This window comes from Lissotriton vulgaris, chromosome 10, assembly GCF_964263255.1.
Source record: "Lissotriton vulgaris chromosome 10, aLisVul1.2, whole genome shotgun sequence".
NCBI classification, from domain to species: Eukaryota; Metazoa; Chordata; class Amphibia; order Caudata; family Salamandridae; genus Lissotriton; species Lissotriton vulgaris.
In genome coordinates, this window is record NC_141698.1 from 854,100,179 (window position 1) to 854,122,720 (window position 22,542).

The 22,542-nt window shown below is 40.6% G+C and overlaps 1 protein-coding gene across 2 annotated transcripts in view; it reads right to left on the reverse strand.

Annotated features, from left to right (window-relative positions):
- ADAM22 (ADAM metallopeptidase domain 22) overlaps nucleotides 1–22,542 on the reverse strand; it is a 1,128,810-nt gene that overhangs the window by 823,312 nt on the left and 282,956 nt on the right. The gene's annotated exons all lie outside the window — the stretch shown is intronic.

The window sequence follows — 22,542 nt, forward strand, 5'->3', positions numbered from 1 at the left end:
GGCTGCAGGTTAACCACTTACTCGCGATTAGCTGGCTTTTGATGCTTATATCAGTTGTTCCACCAGGAGTTATTTAATCTCACAATTTTCTGATTGGATGAGGTGTAATCTTCCACTGAATTACTAAGCGGATACTTTTTTGATTACTATAAACCTTTAACAATAGTTTCCTGGCTCTCTCAATATTTTTCCTCTTCTCTCGCTTTTTTGCATTCTCCCCATCTCATTCCCCATGTTAACTTTTTTATTTTCTTTTATGAGTTTACAGCTCCTGCAAAGTGCTTGCTTACTGTATGGGGATTCATGTGCAGTTCTTTTGCTAGTTTCCTTCCCCAATGATCCCTACCCTGATGCCCATGTTAATGTAATTTTTTAATTAAGTTAATCAGGCAGCTGCAAAGTGTGCCAGCCTACTCACTTGATAACATGCTTTGTGCTCACTTTAAAAATAAAAAGGTAATTTACTGTTTTAGCATGGCCACCCACCATGAGTCATGATGTATGTATGTGTGTTTGTGTCACGATGCAAACATGCAAATCGGTCACGACTCATGCATGAACATCAGAGGTCATCTTTAAATGAGGTGTTCTGCACTAGAAATCCCATTCCAAGATTGCCAGTTGATGTCAAGATGCATGCACAAGTTTTACAATTGGAAAAAAAGCTTTGGGAAAGTCAGTAGTTTGTCCTTTTAGATCCAAAAGCAATTGTCTTTGTAAGTGCTTGCTTTTAGAACCACCACTACAATTTTAAGGAGCTGTATTAAAAACAATATTGGTATCCTGTGAATATCGTTGCAGGTATGGATGTCTAGTGTCCCTTGCAGCCCGAATCCCTTCATTCACAGCCCATTCAATATGATTTGCAAATTGAATCCTGCCTCATTAACACTCATGGACACTAAAATTGGTTTGTACATCTGTTGCATACCAAAACCGAGACTGGATCACAAAGCAAGTTGTGGTGCAAAATATAGTGACTCTGACTACTTTGCGATCCAGCCTTAGAGCATCTAAGACTAGCAGCCAGATTCATCAAAGACCCGTTTTGCGAGTCTTTAATAGCGGTTCATAAGGAATCACTATTACAGACTCGCAAAACGGGATTCATGTAGGAATCGCAAAATAAAATGCGATTCCTACACATTCCTTATTTGCGATTAGCAAATTGCTAATCGCAAATAAGGAATAACTCCCCATTCATTCCCATGGGCCAAAAGGCCCATAGGAATGAATGGGAAGTATTCCTTATTTGCGATTAGCAATTTGCTAATCGCAAATAAGGAATGTGTAGGAATCGCATTTTAGATAGCGATTTAAAGGGTGCCAGGGGTGTCCAAAGGACACCTTGTAGCACCCCTTAAATGCAAATTTAAACAGGTGTTGCGCACACACGTGTCCAAAGGACATGTGTGTGTATAACATGCAAAAGAAAAAAATGCACTAAAGTGCTTTTTACTCTTTTTTCGCAATTTACCACGAAGTCAGACTTCGTGGTAAATTTCGACCAAATATTGCGAATTTGCAATTTCAAATTGGTTGATGAATTGCATTTAAGGAATCTCTATTAGAGATTCCTTAAATTCAATTCCTCGCAAATATGCGATTTCTCTAATAGCGATTTTTGCATTTGGGATGATGAATCCCAAATGAAAAAATTGCACTCGCAAAGGGCCAGATTCTCAGAATCTGGCCCTTTGCGAGCGCAATTTCGCTTGATGAATCGGCCTGTAGGTGTTTCATCGGAAATGAAACACACTGAGCAGAAAATTCCAGGTCATTTCTCATAATTATTGCACCATGTGCTTTCCACTTACTCAAAGAAATAATGAAAAGTATGGAAATGTATCAATAACATTGAGTAGGTTGTGTAGTTAGTGTGGTAGTTTTTTAAGAACTTAATGTGGGCTTCCATCTACCAGGCCACTGGGATTGTGCGGCAGCTGCAATATTAGCATCATTATAGATTTGCCACATTTGCTACTTAACCCGTCATTTGCCGCATAAGAAAATTGTGTTCCCAGATCACACGGTTCAAAAGTTACTAAAACAGCATGGACGTCCCTTTGCAAAGGTTGACTGAACACATTTCTGTTGCTTATTGCTATATTTCGGTGTTAAACTGGTACTAATGAGGTGCCCCAATGCCCAAACAGTGTTAACAAGTTTGAAAATGACCAAATAATGAAGTAATACCGTCATAAAATGTGCTGCATTATGTTGCATAATTTGCCTTTTCTTGCCGCACAATTTACTCACCCCTGCCGCATAATTTGGCCCTCCGCTGCTGCATAATTCTGGTGGCCCTGCTAATGAAGAATCCGAGAAGCGAATACACCGGTCCAGTTTCTATTAATTATTTCTACCGAAAGGCCTGCAGGCGTCATTATTTCAAAGGAACAATCTCTAGAATAATATGATTAATGGATTGGCGGGCGCGAGGCTGCTTCCAGACAAGATATGTGGACTTTTTATAAGGTTATGTATATTTTATCACAGTGTGTAAGTGGTCACATGCTGTCCTTTCATGTCTTTCTCGCTCTCTCTTAAGGTTCTCTAAATTTAGATCCGCTTGTTCCGCTTCGCTGGTATTGATGCTGCAGTGGGCCGGCGCCGAGGATTGGCTGCGACTTGCTTTTCAATTACTATTACTTAGCAGGTGCACATGGGGCGACTTGGAACAAAAGGAATTTGATCTCTTTAAATAAGAACCAGACATTACTCTTTTTTTTTTGTTTCCCAGAATTTCAAACTTATTAGCCGATGACGGGATTAGAACCCGGGTCTCTAGTTTCAAAGTCAGCAGCTCTGCTCTCTAGGTCACCTCTCCATCCTACATCAGTCAACCACCTCCCCGGATGCCTTTCCGAAAATATTTTCTTTATTTCCAGTACATGCTGCCTCCATTTATGAATTCAATGCTTTGAGGTAGAAATTCTGCTGCTGTCAGGTAACAGACGTGTGCTAGACCGGCACACTGCAACTTCGGATTGATAGGTAAGGTAGACCCAAAGACAGAAGAGCAACGACATTCAGATTTCATCAGAACGGATTTTTGATAACAAATACATCTAATAAAATCCTCACACATGATAGAAAAAATAAGCATTAGCTCACAAAGAGTTTCTTAAGAGCCAGCTGTGTAATGCCAGGATCAGGGCCGGACTCGCCGTTGCGGACACCGGGCAATCCCCGGTCCGCCGCAAGGGTGGGGGGCTGGTTTTGGGCCCCTTGGGCCGTTTTTGTTACAGGGCCGTTTATGCAGCATAGCTGCAAAAGCAGCCCTGCAACAAAATCGACCGAAAACCGGCCCCGGCAAAGAGCTCGGTCGCACCCCCAACCTCCCCTGGGGGGGGGGGGTTTGGGCCGCCGAGCACTTTGCCGGGGCCGGTTTTGGTTCCCAGTCTGGCCCTGGCCAGGATGTCCAGACACCACCTCTTGCCTCTTTCATGATCTACCCTACACTTCCTGTCTCTTTAACTCACTCTTGCAAGCTCTTTTTTCACTGCTTTCTCACTTTGTCCGATATTTCTCTTCCTGCTTAATTCTCAACTGTCTTCATTTCTCTCTCTCTCTGGGTCAAAGTTAGATCACGACAAATAAATTATCGTCCCAAAACATGGGCCGCACAAATTAAGCACTACACATCCTGAAAAGATTCAGATTTTTTCTGCTATAAACACACATCACGGATTCTACAGCAAAGAAGATCAATGTCATGGATGTCTATGTCACCATATTGTGGGTATGTGACAGTCTGTTCTGCAATACGTGAGTATGCAGTGTATTGTTAGAAGCTCTGGGTCCCACCAGGGTCGGTGCTAGACATGGGCAGCGTGGGCAGCTGCTAAAGGCCTCGCACCCAGCCCACCAGCATGGGGCCCGCACTGATGCATGTCCTGTTGTTTCCCAGTCGAAACACTAAAAGAAACGTGTCTCCTTGCAATTTGGGTCCATGGGACGGGCCCCCTCCCCGGGCCCCTCAGGGATGGTGTCTGGAGGCCTAGGGAGGGAGACGCTTTCTCTTGTCCAGATTGCAAGGAGACACTTCAGAGACACTGTAGGACGCCCATTGTCCAGCATTTTAGCGCCCCCACAAGCAATTCTCACACCTATCTGGTTGTAGGTGTGAAAATTGCTTGTGGCCTGAAAGTTAAAACTGTGAGGGCGCTAAAGTGCTGAACTATGGGCCTCCTGCAGTGTCTCTGAATTGTCTCTTTGCAAGGGGTCGCTTATGTAAATTAGAGGAGCCTCGCACATTCACTTTTGGCCGAGGGCCTCGCAAATCCTAGAACCAGCCCTGGGTCCCACCATGCAAAAGGAAATGCTGCGAGGGTGAGGGCTTACTGAATAAAAGTGACCTAATATTAGTTCACAAACCAGATTCAAAGGTACATGAAGATACTGCAAGAGAGCAGCTTATATGGATATTGAATCCCACAATAAGAATATTGAAATGTAAAGGTGGTAAACCATGCCAACCAAGTCCTGCACCAACCCTTCAAATACAGTTAAAATAAAAGGAACAGTGTAGAGCCAGGAAGCGCACTGGATGACTTCACTTGACTGAGTTCTCAGCTTGTTCCTCCATTTCCCTGGGCCGAGACAAGCTGACAGGCTCAGAGGTCTACGGAGATGCACATATATGGACAGTGATAACCTATTAGTAAGGAATGAGAAAATGAGGGTAGAAGATTGCCCACCTTATGCACAAGGAAAACGTAAGCTCTTCTATAGACCATAATAATTAAGAAATAAACTCATAATAACTTGCCCTACCTCACATCACTTATGGAAACTATTCGCTACAAAATGTGTTAATGAACATGTATGTCTATTGAAAAGTAGCAATACAATGTTACTTTAATCAGTAAATTCCATTCATCATGCAAAGATTTTAGAGGGTTTGTAAATAGCATCAAAATCAGCCCGAAACAAATAGTTACAAATCACCCAAAACTTCGATCAGTTGTTAAAAACAAGGTCTCTGCTGTGCAACACAAGTCGTAGAAGTATACAAGGTGTCAATCACATTCTTGATCTCTCCTTATAAGGCAATCAATAATGGGCTATCGGAAGAACACCCTCCTTAAGAATATGATAACCATGGATGATCAGACTTCCAGGCAAACGGGACAAGAGGAATGTATTTAAAGATATGGGCATATTGATCTCAACCACCATTTAAGACTCTCCGTATTCAGTCCCACCCTTAAACACCACTCCAAGACCCTAGATGGCTTAGAGGTTGATAAGAATGAGGGATCTGGAACAATTGGTGAGAGCATTGAGTGCTCTCAATGTCAATGTTACCATCACAAGCCCCAAGACCCAAAGGTCTCAAGAGAAATATTCATATGGTGTGCCCTACTTGAAAAGAATGCAATATTACATGGTGTACTTGCACTTTTTCCTATTGCTCAGTGGTGTGATAACATTGAATATTAAGAGACCAAGAGACCACAAAATACAAATTAAACCTAACCACCTAAGTAGCTGTTGTTTGGATAATTAAAGAAGGGCCCCTTACAGAAAGAGTAATTATATATATATATATATATATATATATATATATATATATATATATATATATATATATATATATATATATATATATATATATATATATATATATATAAAACGTCCTCTCCGCCCAAGTTGCAAGGCGGAACCACACAGGCACGGACCTCCAACTCCTTCCAAAGAAATCATGGACTCCCACACCAAATTAGTGGGTAAGCAGTGCAGATTTTTATTACGGCATAATAATAATAATATTCGTACTAGAAAACAAGAAAAGTACGAAAGGCATGAGGATGATTATCAACAAGGCCGCATATTAACGTATGCAAAGAAATATGATGCCTCGCGTCAAGCACTCCAATCCAGTACTACTTTAACAACTGAAATTCTCACGTCTGAATCTGAAGTGACGGAGAATGAATCCGGAGACGAACAACAAAACATGAGAGTACCAACCAAGACACGACAAAGAGCATGACCAAATAATGCCAATGACAGCGAAAAGACCCCTTTTCACCAGGAATTCGATGTCATCAAGGGAACCTGGCTACGAGGCGGCAAAACAAAACCACCGGACATGGCGGAACAACAGCAAACATCAAAAAAACAAGGCGGACAAGGAGAGCAGGCGGCGGCCAGCAGCGGCGGGAAGAGGCAGAGCGAAGCCCAACAATTGGGTCAATCGGACTCGCGGCAACAAAAAGTGAACTCAGTTCAAGAAACCACAAGTCAGAATCTAACGGTGGTTAATCTGACGGAAAGAACTTTAACAGACTGCGAAAAGAATCTACTCAGCCTCGGACTCACCTTCTGCCCAAGCACACCACTTGAATATACCCAAACGCGGATTGACCTCTTCCGATTTACACGCAAGCTCAAGCTGCATAAATATTTCAAATTACGACCCCATCTGAAAGAAAGTGGAGAGAAGGGCATCAGACTTACAGCAACAGATGCCCTTACGGGCAGAGAAATAGAAGCTCTAGAAACCCTCGAGGAACTGCGGGAAGACAATTCTATACAGAATTCTTCTGAGACCCTAAATAGAGGACAAAGAGCCCAAGCCCTCGGTTTTGAGCAAGATCGGGAAGAGAGTGGGTATAAACCTCCTTCAATATTCATCCCTCAGATGCCCTGGGACGCTATTGACGCCTTCTCGGAGGCCATGACCCAAGAACTCATGCAGTACAGGAAAGTGAACCATCCAATTAAATATAACATCACAGAGCAACAAACACTGGCTCTACACGATCTCATGAAGGATGAAAAGATCATAATCAAACCTTCGGACAAAGGGGGGAACGTGGTATTACTCACTAGAGACTACTACAGATATGAAGCACTACGCCAGCTTTCTGACACAAACTTTTACGTCAAATGCACCAACGAGGTATATCAGGAAAGCATCCGGAGCTATGATAAACTGATAGGGAAATGGCACAACTGTAACATGCTAAGTAAGGATGAATTTCTCTTTCTCCGGAATAGCCAACCCCTCACACCAACCTTTTACCATCTACCCAAACTACACAAGGACAATCTACATCCTCCGGGCCGTCCGATTGTGTCATCCATCGGCAGTCTCACTGAAAATATGTCCCGTTTCATCGACAAATTTCTATTCCCCTTGGTTCTCACTCTGCCCTCGTATGTACGGGACACCAAGGATTTTTTGAACAAAATTCGGAATGTGAAATGGGACAATGACTGCCAGCTTATTGTGTTAGACATCACAAGTTTGTACACAGTCATAGACCACCAGCAAGGCCTAAAAGCTATCCAGCATTTCCTGAACTTGAGACAATTGAGATTCACTACACATAACCTCATGATCCTCGAATTCATTGAATTTTGTTTGAATAATAACATCTTTTTATTCGAGGACCAACTGTTCAGGCAAGTGTATGGCACAGCGATGGGTACCTGCTTCGCTCCCAGCTATGCGAACCTTTTCGTTGGCTGGTGGGAGGAGCTGTATGGTCGATGGTGTGGAAGGAAGGACTGAGGGTTGGTTCAGGTACATCGACGACCTGTTTATTGTCTGGCAGGGCTCATCAATAACAGCACATGCCTTCATTAATCAATTAAATGAGAATGTGTACAATCTACATTTTTCAGGAACGGTAAGTCCGGTAACTGCGGACTATCTTGACCTAAAAGTGTTTTCGGAGGACCATCAGATTCACACAGCCTTACATAGAAAAACTACTGCTGGCAATTCTACACTCTTTGCCAGCAGTAGCCACCCCCCACAACTCATTAAGAGTATTCCATACGGAGAGTTACTTCGACTCCGTAGGAATTGCTCAAGATTAGAGGATTTTGAGGTGGCAGCAACTGACTGTGTGAATAGGTTCAAGGCCAGGGGATACGGAGAGACTCTCCTAAATAACACCTTGAGAAAAGTAAGAGCTATCCCTAGGGACTCCTTGTTGACAACCAAACCTACTCCAAGGACGTCAACAGTTGGGAAAGGCAAGTTCAGATTAATAACCCCCTTCTCTGCTGGAGCTAATGACCTAAGATCGATGCTCCGTAAGAACTGGCACATTCTAACAACAGATAACATACTTAAAGATGACTTACCCACTCACCCCCTCATAACCTTTAACAAAGCCAGATCTTTAAGAGACTATCTGGTCACTAGCCATTTAGAAAAACCACTCCCCAAGAGTAATACCTTAAAAACCATGAGTGGGTTTTTTCCATGTGGAAAATGCAAAGCGTGCGCGGGAAGCAAAAGGGTCCTCTCCATAGAAATACCTGACACTGGTAAGAAACTCCAGATTAAGCAGTTCATTACATGCAGCACGCCTTTGGCAGTCTATTGTCTGACCTGCCCATGTGGCCTCCGCTACATAGGGAGCACTATCAACATGCTCAAACTACGGATCTTAGAACATCTAAGGGCGATTGATAAAGCAGACCAATCTTACCCAGTCGCCCGGCATTTTGCTGAGAAGCACAACAGAGACCGTAGCCAGCTGCAATATTTTGGTCTTGATACCATTAAGAACAACATCAGAGGAGGCGACCGTCTGCGACGTTTACGCAGACTTGAGTCACGTTATATTATAGACCTTTCCACAAAATGGCCTAGGGGGATGAATAGTGGTGAAGAAATGGTTTTCCATTTAGGCAAATGATGTAGTAACTGCCTGGGTATGCCACTGTATCCTGTATTTGTGGAACTTCTGTGGATTAATGTATGAACAACATATTTTTATGGACTAATAACGATGGTTTGCAAAGATGAATTTTGAAATTGATTTTCCATTGTTATACAAAATCTTCAGCACACATAGAGATATTTGTGGTTCATATGTATATATAGATATATTTTTCATAATCATCCGTAGGTTCAAAGGGCTTTTTGATTCCTAATAACAAATGATGTATGAAAATCAATCTTAGATGACGCACATATGGCACTTTTTCAGGTCTTTTTCTTGGTTTCTTTTCTCTTCTTTTCTTTTCTTTCCTTTCATCTTTGAACTTTTCAGTCTAAACACGATGTAATAGATTTTATACTTATTCACTGATGTACATAATTCTGTGTAAGAATGGGATGCACCTCTACTTATTTAGAGGACAATTGCCGATCCACGGCTATATCAAATAGTGTAAGCGTAGCACATTATTTCTGTATACCTCCCACTAAGCTACTCTACCTATCTGTAGGTTCTATAATGCTCATTGTATAATGTGAGCAATGAGTAATGTACATGGTGTATTCTACCGTTACAAGATGGAGCCCGCAATAGCTGGGAGGTTTCTTGTCCTCTGTCGATGTCGACTAAGAGGTGTAACCCTTGTACACTGTGAACGCTGATAAATGCACCGGTTTGTATGTGTGAATACACACACTGACGAAGGCAAATCGCCGAAACGCGTCTGTGGGCTAGCTTGTAGTTAATAAACTACTTCGTGGAAAAAGGTACCTCCCGAGTGCTGTCTTTTTATTCCTTGGATTGTTTGGAGTTGTTGAGCGCAATATATATATATATATATATATATATATATATATATTCACTGAAAAAACCATAGGTTTCACACCAGTTATAGTTAGCTGGAAATTTTACTGACATAAAACCATTGAAATTCCCATGTTATAGTTAGTTGGACTCACTATAACTTGCGCGCCTGCAATGCACTACTGATGACGTCACATATTACATCACTCATGACATGGTCAGTGACATCACTCATGACATCACTGATGACACCATCCAGTGAATGTGTGTCTTTCTGAAATATCAATATGTTTTATATATGTATATGAAAAAGGACGATAGAAGAATAAATGTTTTAATAAGTGTCTTAATGGATGTTTTTTTTAAATTGATTGGTTAACTGGCTTATTGTTAGCGAGTATTGTTTAAATATTTAAATGTTTGTATCAGTGTTTCACTTTGTGTATAAGTGGCTGCATGGGTTGGTGAGTAGCTACATGTGTGTGTATATGGGTTATTAGATGTTTTTTTTAGTATCAGTATGAGTGTCTGTATGGTTTGGTGGGGGTGTTACTTAACACATAGATGCATCAATGATTGACTCACTGTTTCTATGTCTTTTGAAGACAGCATATGTGCAGGACTGTATGGGTGGATGTGTGTGTATGCGTGTGTGTTAGTGAGTGAATGACTGTCTCACTAGTGTCTTTATCAGTAACTACATATGTTTTAATCTAGTATATGTGAGTATTGATGTATATAAGTGAGTATATGTGAGAGTGAGAGATTGTAAGAGCTCCTGTTTAAATAATTATGTGTTTCTATAAGTGATTGTTTAAGAGAGTAAGTATGTGTAAGTTTCCTTAGAAGTAAGGTGGTAGTATGGGTATAGCTGTATATGGAAATAAATGGATGTTCAATAGTTTATTTGCATGTGTGATTATGTGTGTGAGTAACTTTTGGATGACTGTCGGTGTGTAACAGGATGTATAGGTGTATCACTACATATGATGAGTTAGTATATGTATGAGTGACTATATAGAACTGTTGGTAAATAAGTGGATGTGTATCTAGATGGTGGAATTACTGAATTGGTTGTTGTAACTGGTATGGGTATCTCCATTTTTATGAAAATGTTAGTTTCTATTTTTGAATACGTGTTTCAAGGGTTACATTACACTGAAAGGAGGCCTCTCACTCTGTCACAAGGATGGTGTCATCAGTGATGTCATGAGTGATGTCACTGACCATGTCATGAGTGATATAATATGTGACGTCATCAGCAGTGCATTGCAGGCGCGCAAGTTATATTGAGTCCAACTAACTATAACGTGGGAATTTCAATGGTTTTATGTCAGTAAAATTTCCAGCTAACTATAACTGGTGTGTAACCTATGGTTTTTTCAGTGAATTTAATTGTTTTTTTAAATGCTAATTCCTAACTATAACGGATGTGAAACCTATGTTTTTTTCAGTGAATTTCATAGGTTTTTTAAATGCTAATTCCTAACTATAACTGGTGTGAAACCTATGTTTTTTTCAGTGAATTTCATAGGTTTTTTAAATGCTAATTCCTAACTATATATAAGGCCCCAAACCTATGTTTTTTTCTTTGAATTTCAAAATTTTGTTAATAGCAAATGTCTATAGCTATGAAATGTAATATTTTTGAAAATGAATGAATCCTATATTTTATTTCTATTTAAAACCATTTTTTTAATGTGTATATATATTTTTTTTTTACCCTGGATCGCTCCCGGGGGGCGCCCCGCTGAGCGCCCCGGAAAGCGTAGTCTTTTGAAGCGCCCCAGGGCACGCTCCGGAGAACATCCCGGTAGCGCTATTGCCGCGAACGAAAACATCATCCTGACGTATTTTTATTTATTTATTTATTTATTTATGCAATTTTATATAGCGCGGACTTTACCCGAAGGTGTCAGAGCGCTTCACAATAGGAACAGAAAAGATACAAACTGAGAACATTACACGAGCAACAGATTGCAGAGGCATACATTACGTTACATACGGTAAAGTGATAATTGTGAGCAACCAAGAATACATGAGGTAGTAAAAATTGTGAGAAACCAAAAATACATGAGGTAGACAAGGTAATTGTGACACTTGTGAGCAAACAAAATACATGAGGTAGTAAAAATGTGGGCTACCAAAAATACATGAGGTAGTAAAAAGTGCACAGGAGGAAAAAGTGACAAGTGTGCAGGCTACAAGAGAAAATAGAGTATAATTTGTGGTATAATACTGCAATATATGTTACACACTCAAGCACAAGAACAAACGATTACGTAGGCAAAAAGTGGCACTTGTGCAAGTATCAAAGGTAAAAAACATGTGAGAGGAAGCAAACCGTGTGTTACAGGGGCAAAGTGGTGAGTGCAAGTTGCAAGAGGGTACCAAACACAAGTACATGGATAATACTGCAATAAAAGGCAAACACTCTAACCGCAAGAACACACTGGGAAGGCACTTCCATGGACATGAAAAGTAGAAATTATCAGTAGTGGGAGATCTTCCTTCAGACAAAAGAGAGTTACTTTTGGAGGTGTCTCTGGAGGAGGAGAGCTTTGAGGTCCCTTTTAAAGGCCTGGGAGGAGGCGGTGGTCCGGAGCTGAGGCGGGAATGAGTTCCAGATTCTCACTGCGTTGCCTGAAAAGGATTGGGCCATCGTTCTTTCCTTCTTGAAAGTGGGAGGTTCAAGCAGTAGATTCTCCGCATTGCATGAAGGTCTAGAACCTCCAGAGAGTTTCAGTTTATTCGCCAGGTAGAGAGGAGAAGAGGAGTGCAGGGCTTTGTGGGTGATACAAGCGGTCTTGTAGATAGCTCTAGCCTCAAAGGGAAGCCAGCGGAGGGTAGATAACATCGGTGTGATGTGATCGCTTCTTTTGGCCCCATAAATGAAACGAGTTGCTGAGTGGAAAACAGACTTAAGTGGGGACAAGTGGGATTTGGGGAGGCCAGTAAGAAGAGAATTGCAGTAGTCGAGTCTGGAGAGGACCAGTGCTTGCACCAGGGTTATAAGGTCCCGCTCCGCGAAGAAGCGACGGATTCCCCAAAGAAGGCGCAGTTGGTATCGAGCTGATTTCGCAATGGAATTGATGTGGGGAATTAGATTAAGTTTTTTGCCTAGTATGACACCAAGGGATTTGGCGCTGTCGACAATGATGGGTTTATTGTTTAGTAGATTCATCTGATCCATCCATGATTGAACCGGGGGAGGAGAGAGTGAGGAGGAGAAGAGGAGGAATTCAGTTTTGGAGGGATTCAGAATCAGTTGATGAGTTGACATCCAGTTTTGAATGGAGTCGAGAGTGGAGCTTAGGATGAAAAGATCGTGAGTAGAGGCAATCTTGAGGTAGAGTTGAGTGTCGTCAGCATAAAGATGATAGTGAATCCCGGATTTACTTAGGAGATTTCCCAGTGGTTCACGTCCACATGATACGCACGGCGTAAGCGCACCCGGAAGCACTTGAGCGAATACGATTGCGCAACGTAAACATCCGACGCACTTACGCGACGCGACCCGGGGCGCGCCGCGTAAGCGCGTCGGTCATGTGACCTGAAAATATCACTTTTTATTGGTGCAGAACAGTTTTGGTTTCATAATGATGAAATCCCTGGTCTTGTAACCCAAAAAGAACACTTCTCATTGGTTCAGGCCTTTTTTTTTCCAAATGATGAAAGACCCCACCTTTTTTCCTTATTCTGACTTTGTCCTTTGATTTAGGAAGACCTGTTTTGCAATCTTTGAGGTATATTTTGTACTTTGAAATGGCTACAGTAGCAGCAGCAGCTGGAGCATCTGCACCAGCACCACCACCACAACCACCAAGAGGACCACCACAAGATTACATTGGTGGTCAACAAGAGGAGGAGGAGGAGGAGGAGATGGCTGCAAGAACACAATACCCCATACCAGCCAAGACCTCACATTGTATGGGAGTTTGTTTCGATCCCAGAGGGCAAGAAAAAAGTCAATGCGGCCAAGGTGACTTGCCTAATCTGTGGCATGGAACTTTCAAGGGGGAACTCTAATAAAAAATACTCTTTTGGAAACAACACCATGATTCGCCACATGCAGCGCAGGCATCCGATCAACTATTCTGCTGCAGAGATGAGGGAACTGGCCAGTAACCCTCCCCAATCTTCAAGCACCACATCCAAAAGAAAGCAACCCAGTCCATCGGGACCAGAGGCAAGGGAGACGATCCCTTGCATTCAGCCACGGTTTGTGGATTTCTGAATAACATGTATTCATTGTGGTAAGACCATCTCCTATGGTGAACTGAGAATAAAGCTCATCGTCCTTGCTGGGGACAACCACAAATGCCCCAAAAAACCATAATCTTTTCTTATTTTTTTTTTTGCTTCAGTTGAGCCATTTTCAATTCCCTGTTTTTTCGTTTCTCCCCATAAAAATAACAAAAAAAATCCAAAATAGTTCATAAAAGCCAAAAAAAGTACAAAATGTTCCAAAAACACTAATAAAATATAAAACAACAAAAAGAAGAAAAAAACCAGTTCTTTTTAGAACTACCTCCAATTTATAAAAAAAGGCTTCCTTTTTTAAAAACTCTGTCATTCTTCTTTCCCCATGGGCCGCTCCCCTGTCCGCTCCCCGGTGCGCATACCGGGCGCTCCCCCGCCCAAATAAAAAAAAAAAAATTATTTTGCACCGCGGGGCCCTTTTATAGCCCCCGCATAAAACGTAGGGGGTCAGGGGGGTCTACCCTGCCCCCTTATGGTCATTTCCCCCTTTTATTTTCCACCTCTTGTGTCTCTATCCTACCGAGACATAGGATGGCGGCCGGTCCGGACTGTTTCGAATGTTTACAGACACCCGAGAGCCAATCAGCTTTCCGTGCGCACCTCGCGTGTCGCGCCCGCTGCGCTCCCCGGTGCGCGTACAGGGGCGCGGCCATAGATATATATATATTTTTTAACCTAAATAACTCAAAATCCACTGGAGCACATATCTTGAGACATAGCAAAGGCACATCGGGCTACCAGTCCCTACAATTTTGCCAAGTTTGGTGGAAATCCATTCAGTCGTTCGGGCTAAAAGTGAGTTTGACCGCCCCTTGGAAATTAACACGGAGAAAACACGTTTTGGGACCCCCCTTTTATCTCGGCCCCTGCTTGACGAATCCCCCCAAACTTTCAAGGAAGGACCGGAGCTCCGCGAGGCACATTAGAGGAAATTTTCAAGCAGATTCGTCAACCGGCGCCAAAGTTATTCTAAATAGAATTTTGAGATTTTGCATTGAAAAAAATCCTAACTATAACTACCTACTGGCGACCACCAGTAGGTAATATATATATATATGTGTGTGTATATATAATACAGAATACATCTAATTGGCCCAAATCACAATCTGTTGTATAAATTAATGATCCAATGATCCAATATTCCAAGGTGATCTTTTCATGATGTTTGTCCGAAGATAAGAAAAATATTGTGAGTTTTAAATTCCAAGTTCCAGAAATGATCTTAACAAACCTTCAATTCTGGCAACATATAAAGTCACAGCCGACATATGTTTTGCATGCATAATGTGGCTTTTTCAGGGCAAACTAATCTATCATATTCTATTTTGCCTCTATGTTTTCATATTTTTCACACACAAGAAAATTGTTGCACAAGTTTACATATATCACCATTAAGTGAGGTGTTCTGCTAATAATTCAATTCATTTGTAAATTTGATTAACAGTGGTTTCTTGTATTGGAGGTATGTACCAAGATGATGGGCGAGGTTACCTTGCTAACCAAATGCCACAAGTATCTCTTACTGTCATTTAAAAAATATTTGCACTTCTTGTCAGAAGAAGTAAAATTAAATGCTGGACGTTTGATGAACCAGGTGGTCAAGGTTCTTGAAGACAACTGCAGAACAACCCTTTACAGGTGATAGTAAAGGTAACAAACTAAGTCATTCATTCATAGGTGATGGAAGTAGGGGTACTGCAGCCCCCCTAAATAACAGTGCTGCAGTTCATAAATTTAATGAGTAATAACAATGATTTTAAAGTTAACTTATCTCTTGTCACAACAATTGTACTTCAAAGGCCAAATGTCAGGCTGTGTCATCTGACAAATTGCTGCTATTCCCTTTAACATGTAGATTGGTGTTTCCCTTTCTTTCTCTAACTGCAAAGTTAGAGCATTTTGTAAATTGGCCTATCTGGGGAGTGGGAAAGGAAAGGCTGTAGAATATCAGTTATTTTCTAACACACAACATTTAAATGCCCGCAAATTGTACATATATTTCAAAATATATTAGCAGTTATGAAAGCACAAATGAATCATGTTTTTTTGCAATTCTAAAGCGGGATGGAGACAAAGATTTTAAGAGGATCAAAACACATCATGACACTTTAATTGACGATGTGCAAATATTATGAAAATTATAAATATTTGCTGAAACCTGATTTTCACACATTACTTTTTTTACGCTGTGGATTTATCAGGAAAACTACATATCTGTGCTAATTTTGAGGTTGTTTCAATGCTGTTTGTTAATGACAGTGCATTGCCAGACCAAGCTTTAGTAATGCATTTGAAACATTATGGTCCAACACTCACCACTGGCTACATACTACACCCTTACCACTCTTTTGCTGAATGGGAGTGGCACGTTTGCTATACTAGTCCTTGTGTGACACTTACTTTTTTCACAATCCCAATGACTACGATGATTTAACATTGATAGCAGCCACTCACTATGAAACATACGGTTCCTAAACTTTAAAGGAGTGCAAAACCCACTCTAGTCCACTCTGACCTGTGGCTTCACAGATGCAGGAAGAATGCTCCCTCTATACTGAAAGGAAAGACAGAGCCTTTATTGGGCATGTAGAGGTCAGATGAGAGGTACCCACTGCACACCTGCATCGTCATTTGAGTAGAATGCTAGCTTGAAGGAGCCGGAGCATCTGCTGTGGTGTGGAGACATATACAGTAATATGGGTCACCCTGGTAAGTCCTCAGGGCAAATCACTAGACGTAAATGCATCTATAGTATTTAATTAAAAATCAAATCATCCCTTCATAACTTAATTTAACCACCTTTGAGATACTTTTTAGTGGTATAGCAATGTGCGCAAAGTATCTATTCGTTAATCTACATACGTCTAATACTGTAGGTAAGACTAGCCTAACGGTTAGTCCAATCATGCACTGTTCACTCGGTGTCTTCCCGCACCTATTCAGGTTATAACTTTAAATTATTTCATAATCCCATCAGTATTCATGCTTTTTAATTTTCTTTGTTTTCAACAAAATTCATATTGTATATCACAAATCATAAGTTCATCACAATCACTTTGAAATTGTACATCACATATACATTTATACATTATATTGATTTTCTCATATCATATTATATTTCAATCAGCATTACCATTTGACACGCCCGATGCATTTCGGTACCCCAATGGTACCTTCCTCAGGGGTAACGCTCAATTGGAAAAATGTCTGTGAAGTCTCGCCCAGGGGTGCTTTGAAATGATTTGATTTAATGCTGTATTTGTAATCTGTCGGTCCAGAACCTGAAAGTTTGATTAGCTGCCTGTATCTCTTGATAGTGTATTCAAAACATCCTCTCTGCGTCCGTGAGGAAGTATTTAATACACTACTAAGAGATACAGGCAGCTAATCAAACTTTCATTCGTTACTGCTAAACCTCACATCGCTCGTTTTCGCAGGTCACCATGCCGTTTTCTGGTCCCTTCTGAATATTCATCGGATATGACAGACCTTTCCAAAGTATGCGCGAATTAAAAGAAACTTTCCTGCTCACACTATATTCCACAAAGACAGGTGTTTGAGCCCTGAAGAAGTCTCAGTTGATGAGACGAAACGCGTTGGCTAAGAAAAGAAAAATCTACTGTGAAATTGGACCATTTTTTCTACTGTTGAAAATACAATAAAGAATTGAAAATACACGACTATCAAGTTCGGACCTGTTCATTTGAAATGGACTTTAACTATTGATTTAAGGACACTAACTACTATTGCAAAAAAATGTTTTATTGATGGGTGCTGATTCCTCAGTCTATGTTTTGTATTTGACTTTGTCCTTGAAGGAACAGATAGGGCTGTGTTCCTTGGTGTCTCAAGCACCATCACACCACTTATAAGTCACAGGCCATAACAGGTGCAGGCTTCTTGCTCCAACCCTTCTTCTGCTAGTCATAAATGAGTGTTCAAGAGTCCATTTCTATATTATATGGAAAAGTATGTTTATTAGGAAATTGTTTAAACTGTTTATTTATTTATTTATATATAAAGTGTCATATAGCACGAACATGTTCCCGAAAGATATCAGATCGCTTTACAATTTGAGGGAAAGGAAGGTAATAGGAGCAGTACAATCGTCAGAGGGGGTCCCAACCTGAACAAATCACATATGCATATCAAGCAAAAGGTTACAATTTAAAGGGACAATAAGGGTAGGATAAAAACTGGAACAAAGTGAACTGGGAGGGGAGCAAGTGAATAGTAAAGCAGAATAACACCAAACGCAGGACTTAAATTATTACACTCTCATCTTCAATCTCCTCAGGCCTTTAGGAGACAAAAAGTGGTGTTCAGCAGATATCACTGTGAGCATGAATTGCAGAAATGTGCTACACTTGGAAGAGAGGCATCTTCCATGGGAATTATTTCATTGACTGTTAGTGGTAGTAAATGCTTGCTTATCTTCATATTGAAGGGTAGAATGAGGAAGTCTCCTAAGCAGGGGACATTTTCATCAAAAGAGAAATGTCCATAAAAGCAAAGTAAGAAAACAGTTTTAGGCTTAGAAAATACATAAGGGCTCAGCAAAACCTCAAGGTCATCGCTCTCAAACATCAGGGCAAACAGAAGCAACCTGAAATGAACACAGCGGCTAAATCCACTGATCCACAATCTCAGGACTATACTGCAGAGTGAAGAAGTTTGCAGATTAAACAAACAGGAGACTTTAGATATCTAGGATTAACCTGTTACAAGCGCAGCAGAGCCCAAAAGCAGCTTTTGTAAATGTAGCAAATTACATCATGGCAACCAGATTGGTACCCTGCTTGGTAAGTGCAAAGAACTGGATGGCTTCCAACCACCTTAAACTGAACCATAACAAACCAGAACAATCATCCCACTCACCGAACACAATAAAAAGCACAGGAATAGTTGTGGATGATGATCTTACTCTAGGACCACAAATATATCTTGTGATAAAATCCTCAAGTATTGTGCTTAAAGATCTAACATCACCCCAGTGGTTGCTGATGTAGAGCCTCTTTTCTGCATCTAACATCGCACTCTGCCCTCTGTGGCAAAAGGTCATATTTTACAAGTAACTCTTGCCTGGCAGCTTAAGCACTCTGAGCAGGATTGGTCCTCAGATTTCAGAAACACTTGATCTCACTCAGTCTAGGTGCTGGATGGCATTGATATAGATATATTTATTGTCAGGACAAAGCTTTGTATCGATTATTAATGCTGGATGAAAAACTCTCAGCCTGAAAAGCAGCACATGGTAAGCACTGGCAGTAGCCCAGGCTGCCTCCATTCCATGTTAAAAGTTTAAAGGATGAGGTCGCTCAGGGGACATAATGTGCCCAAGCATGACTTTAACTGAAAGCGTAACTAAGCTGCTGTCGAGTCAACAAGCCATGGCAACACAAAGGCCTCAGGTCTCTATGATAGAAGACGAGGGAAAAAATATTAGCAAAAATCCCAGTCATGCCCCAGAAAGGGCACGGCTTATATTTTCATTGGTCCCCAATATTAAACTAGTTATTTCACCAAATGGTGAAACAATTGCAAAAACAAAGTACATAGGTAAAGAAGGAATCTAGGAAATAAGTTGCAGATAAGTTGTCTTTTATGGAAGAATAGTGAAGATATGTGCGACAACAGAACATATTTTCAGTAATTTTTGAATATTTAGTAAGGGAAAAAAGAAGAAATCACAGGAGACTTGATTTGAGTTGCATTGTTAAAACACTTGTGACTGATAGTATTCCATGTCTTTGGTGGTAAGTTATAGCAGGTTCTGGTGCAACCACATTTCACCACCTTGTGAAAGCAGGTTTGTGGAGGTGTTAAAGTGTGACAACATGTTTTTCTTTTATGATATGCTTGGGAGTCACATACATATTTTCCTTTTCATACATTTCGTACAGTAATTTTGATCTGACATTTTACAGTATAAAAATAACAGTAAATAAAAGCAACTATTCGTAGGCCCTGTCGTATTTTCCCTAAAGTGCTAATAAGTATATATATTCAGCGATATCTAAAAACCTCATACATTTTAACAACATCAAAAGTTTTGTTCCCTAAAGAGCAAGTGAGATAAAAGGCGCATTCTCTATTCTGAACAGTGGTCTATAATCTTAAATTATTTTATTACAACCATTCACTTACAAGTGTTTTTTATATTTCATTGTAAAGTGACCTACTCATACAAAATCATAAATCTTAGTTAATCCTAATTCAGTTTAAGTCCTTTTTTTTCTAAACTTCACCCAAAATTGGAAAGTAAAGTATCTATTGCCTACTGCTACCAAAGTTCAAAATTAACCCTTCATTCCTAAGGCGTTTCTTCTGTTGTGAAAATGCCCCATATGATGGCGATGAAGATGATGATGATGAAACTGATTTATAAATGCTTCTAGGAGTGTCCCGGCACTAATCTAAGAGCAAGCCAGATTACAAAGTGAGTAACCAGGTTTTTAATCCTTTCTTAAAAGCAGGTTCTGAAGTTTCCTGTCTCAGATGCATGGGGAGAGAGTTCCATGCAGAAGGCCCTAGCAAGAAAAAGGAGCTTCACTCTCTGCACTTTGGCCAAGGCCAGAGGAGAAGACTGTTGGCTCCTTGCAGGAGTATAGAACAGAATATGAGAGCCTGAGATCCTGGGCCAATGTTATGTAGAGCACATAAAATCTGTATCAAGGCTTTAAACGAGATTCTCTTCTTTACTTGGAGCCTGTGGAAAGTGGAGAGATGACTTGAGATTCTCGTTCTCTTTAACACCTTGGCTGCTAGAGGTTTTCCCATCCTGTGCTGGTCCTCCTTATTTCCCATTGTTCATGACGAGCTCAGCTCTTCATAAGCACACGACCAGTGTACTGCATGACGAGATGAGCTGAGCTCGTCATGAGCATCGAAGGGGTTAATAGAGTCAGTAGGAGCTGCGCTGCAGTGTTTTGTGTCACTTTTAATATTTCCCTGTAGCATTGTATTTGGTTAACTCAGGCATAGTACCAGTACTCTCTCATGCTAACCTTCTTAATCTTGCTAAGCCATTCTCCCAATGTAGGGTAAACTGATAATCTCCAATGCGGCATGATAATGAAGCGTGCCACCACTGCATGGATATAAATAAAGTGTACATTCCTTTCCCCAAATTGTGGCGAAATGGCCAGACCTAACAAAGTTACTGACAATAAGGGCTTAACCGTATATCCCAATCTTGATGGGATCTGCTCAAAGACCTGTGCCCAGTATCCAGTGACTGCTTTGCAGAACCAAAACATGTTCTCCCATTCTCCTAATCTGTTGCACCTAGGGCACCATTTTTTTATAGTTCTAAATATTTTGTTAAGCCTATCAGGAGTATAATAAAGCATTTAGCCATTGAAGAACATGATTCTGTGGAAGTTAGCTTCTCTATGCAGTGAATACCCATAGTCAAAATATCTGGGCCAAGGATCTCTGTGAAGCTCAATCCCTGTACGTCGCCGCTATTTCATGCTCATATCCTCAATTATCTGAGGGCTATCCCCACAAAGATCTCTGTACCAATATATTAACAAATCATTTGCTTTATTAGCCCAAACAGTTTCTGAGCTAAGTCAGTTGCTTGATATATGACTGATAGGCAGAGGCTGCTAAGAACATAGATCATTTGCCTATAGTGGTAGCTGAAAGACGCACCATACTTGGGATTGCTTGAATTTATCTTTACCTCAGATTAAATTCTATTCTTATCCAGGAAGTCCCCAACCTTATGAATACTGATATTTGTCTATCTCTTAATGGCGGTGGATGAGAGACAAGGGGATAGGTGCATATAGCATTCCAAGGACGTTTCACTTTGAATGGGGTGTATTTCATATTTTTGGAAAAATTGTCGTCATTCAGCCCAGATGGTCTGTAGGGTCTTATATCTCACTTTTTTCTGTATTTTCGGTTCTTTTATATCCATCACCAGGCTTAATATGCCATAGCGGCGGAGCATATATAAAATAATAAAATTATCAAATGCGGAAATTTGCATCAAAAATCTTAGTAATAAGATATAAAACATGGAAATGCTAGTGCTTTGTGTGACCTTTTCAACCTACAAGAGGGATGGGACAAACTGTGAGGTAAATGCACGGAGGCGCCGTCAGGACTGCGGATTGAAACTTATCAAGGTTGAAATCCCCGTAGCGCTCAAAACTAATGAAGCAGACCCTACATAGGTTTTAAGATGAATACTTTTGGATTAAAAAAATTGGATGACGTATGAGACTTCTTCAATCCATTTTTGGATAAGTGTTGAATAAGGCTGAAAATTTGTGCTAGGGATTGAGAAAAGCCGCATAACTTTACCACGCCCAAACCACCGGGATTTCGTTTGGATTACCTGTATCACACCTTATGCCTTGACAAAGTCTATGGGTAGACGAAACACGTGTTGGCTCTGTTGTCAAAATTGGAAGTTTTTGTGTGGATTGAATACCACAAAGAAAAAAGAATAATATAAAGAAAAACACCATTTGAAGATACCAATTGATGTGGACTCTGCTTCTTTGTTTGAGTTTATTGATTACATAAAAGAGAAATTGGTGCTGAAGGAGATAAGTACATCAAAAACTGATTTCATGGGTTTAAGGCCTTTACATTGGCCGTGTTTATAACTATAAGGCTGTGCTGCACATCTCCTCCTATTCTTCTAAAAGATATAAAACATGGAAATGCTAGTTCCTTATGTGACTTTGACAGTTGTAAAATCTTTAGGCAGGCACTGTGAGAAGTTGGCCTGATATATGATGTTCACTAGTTCTAGTGACCA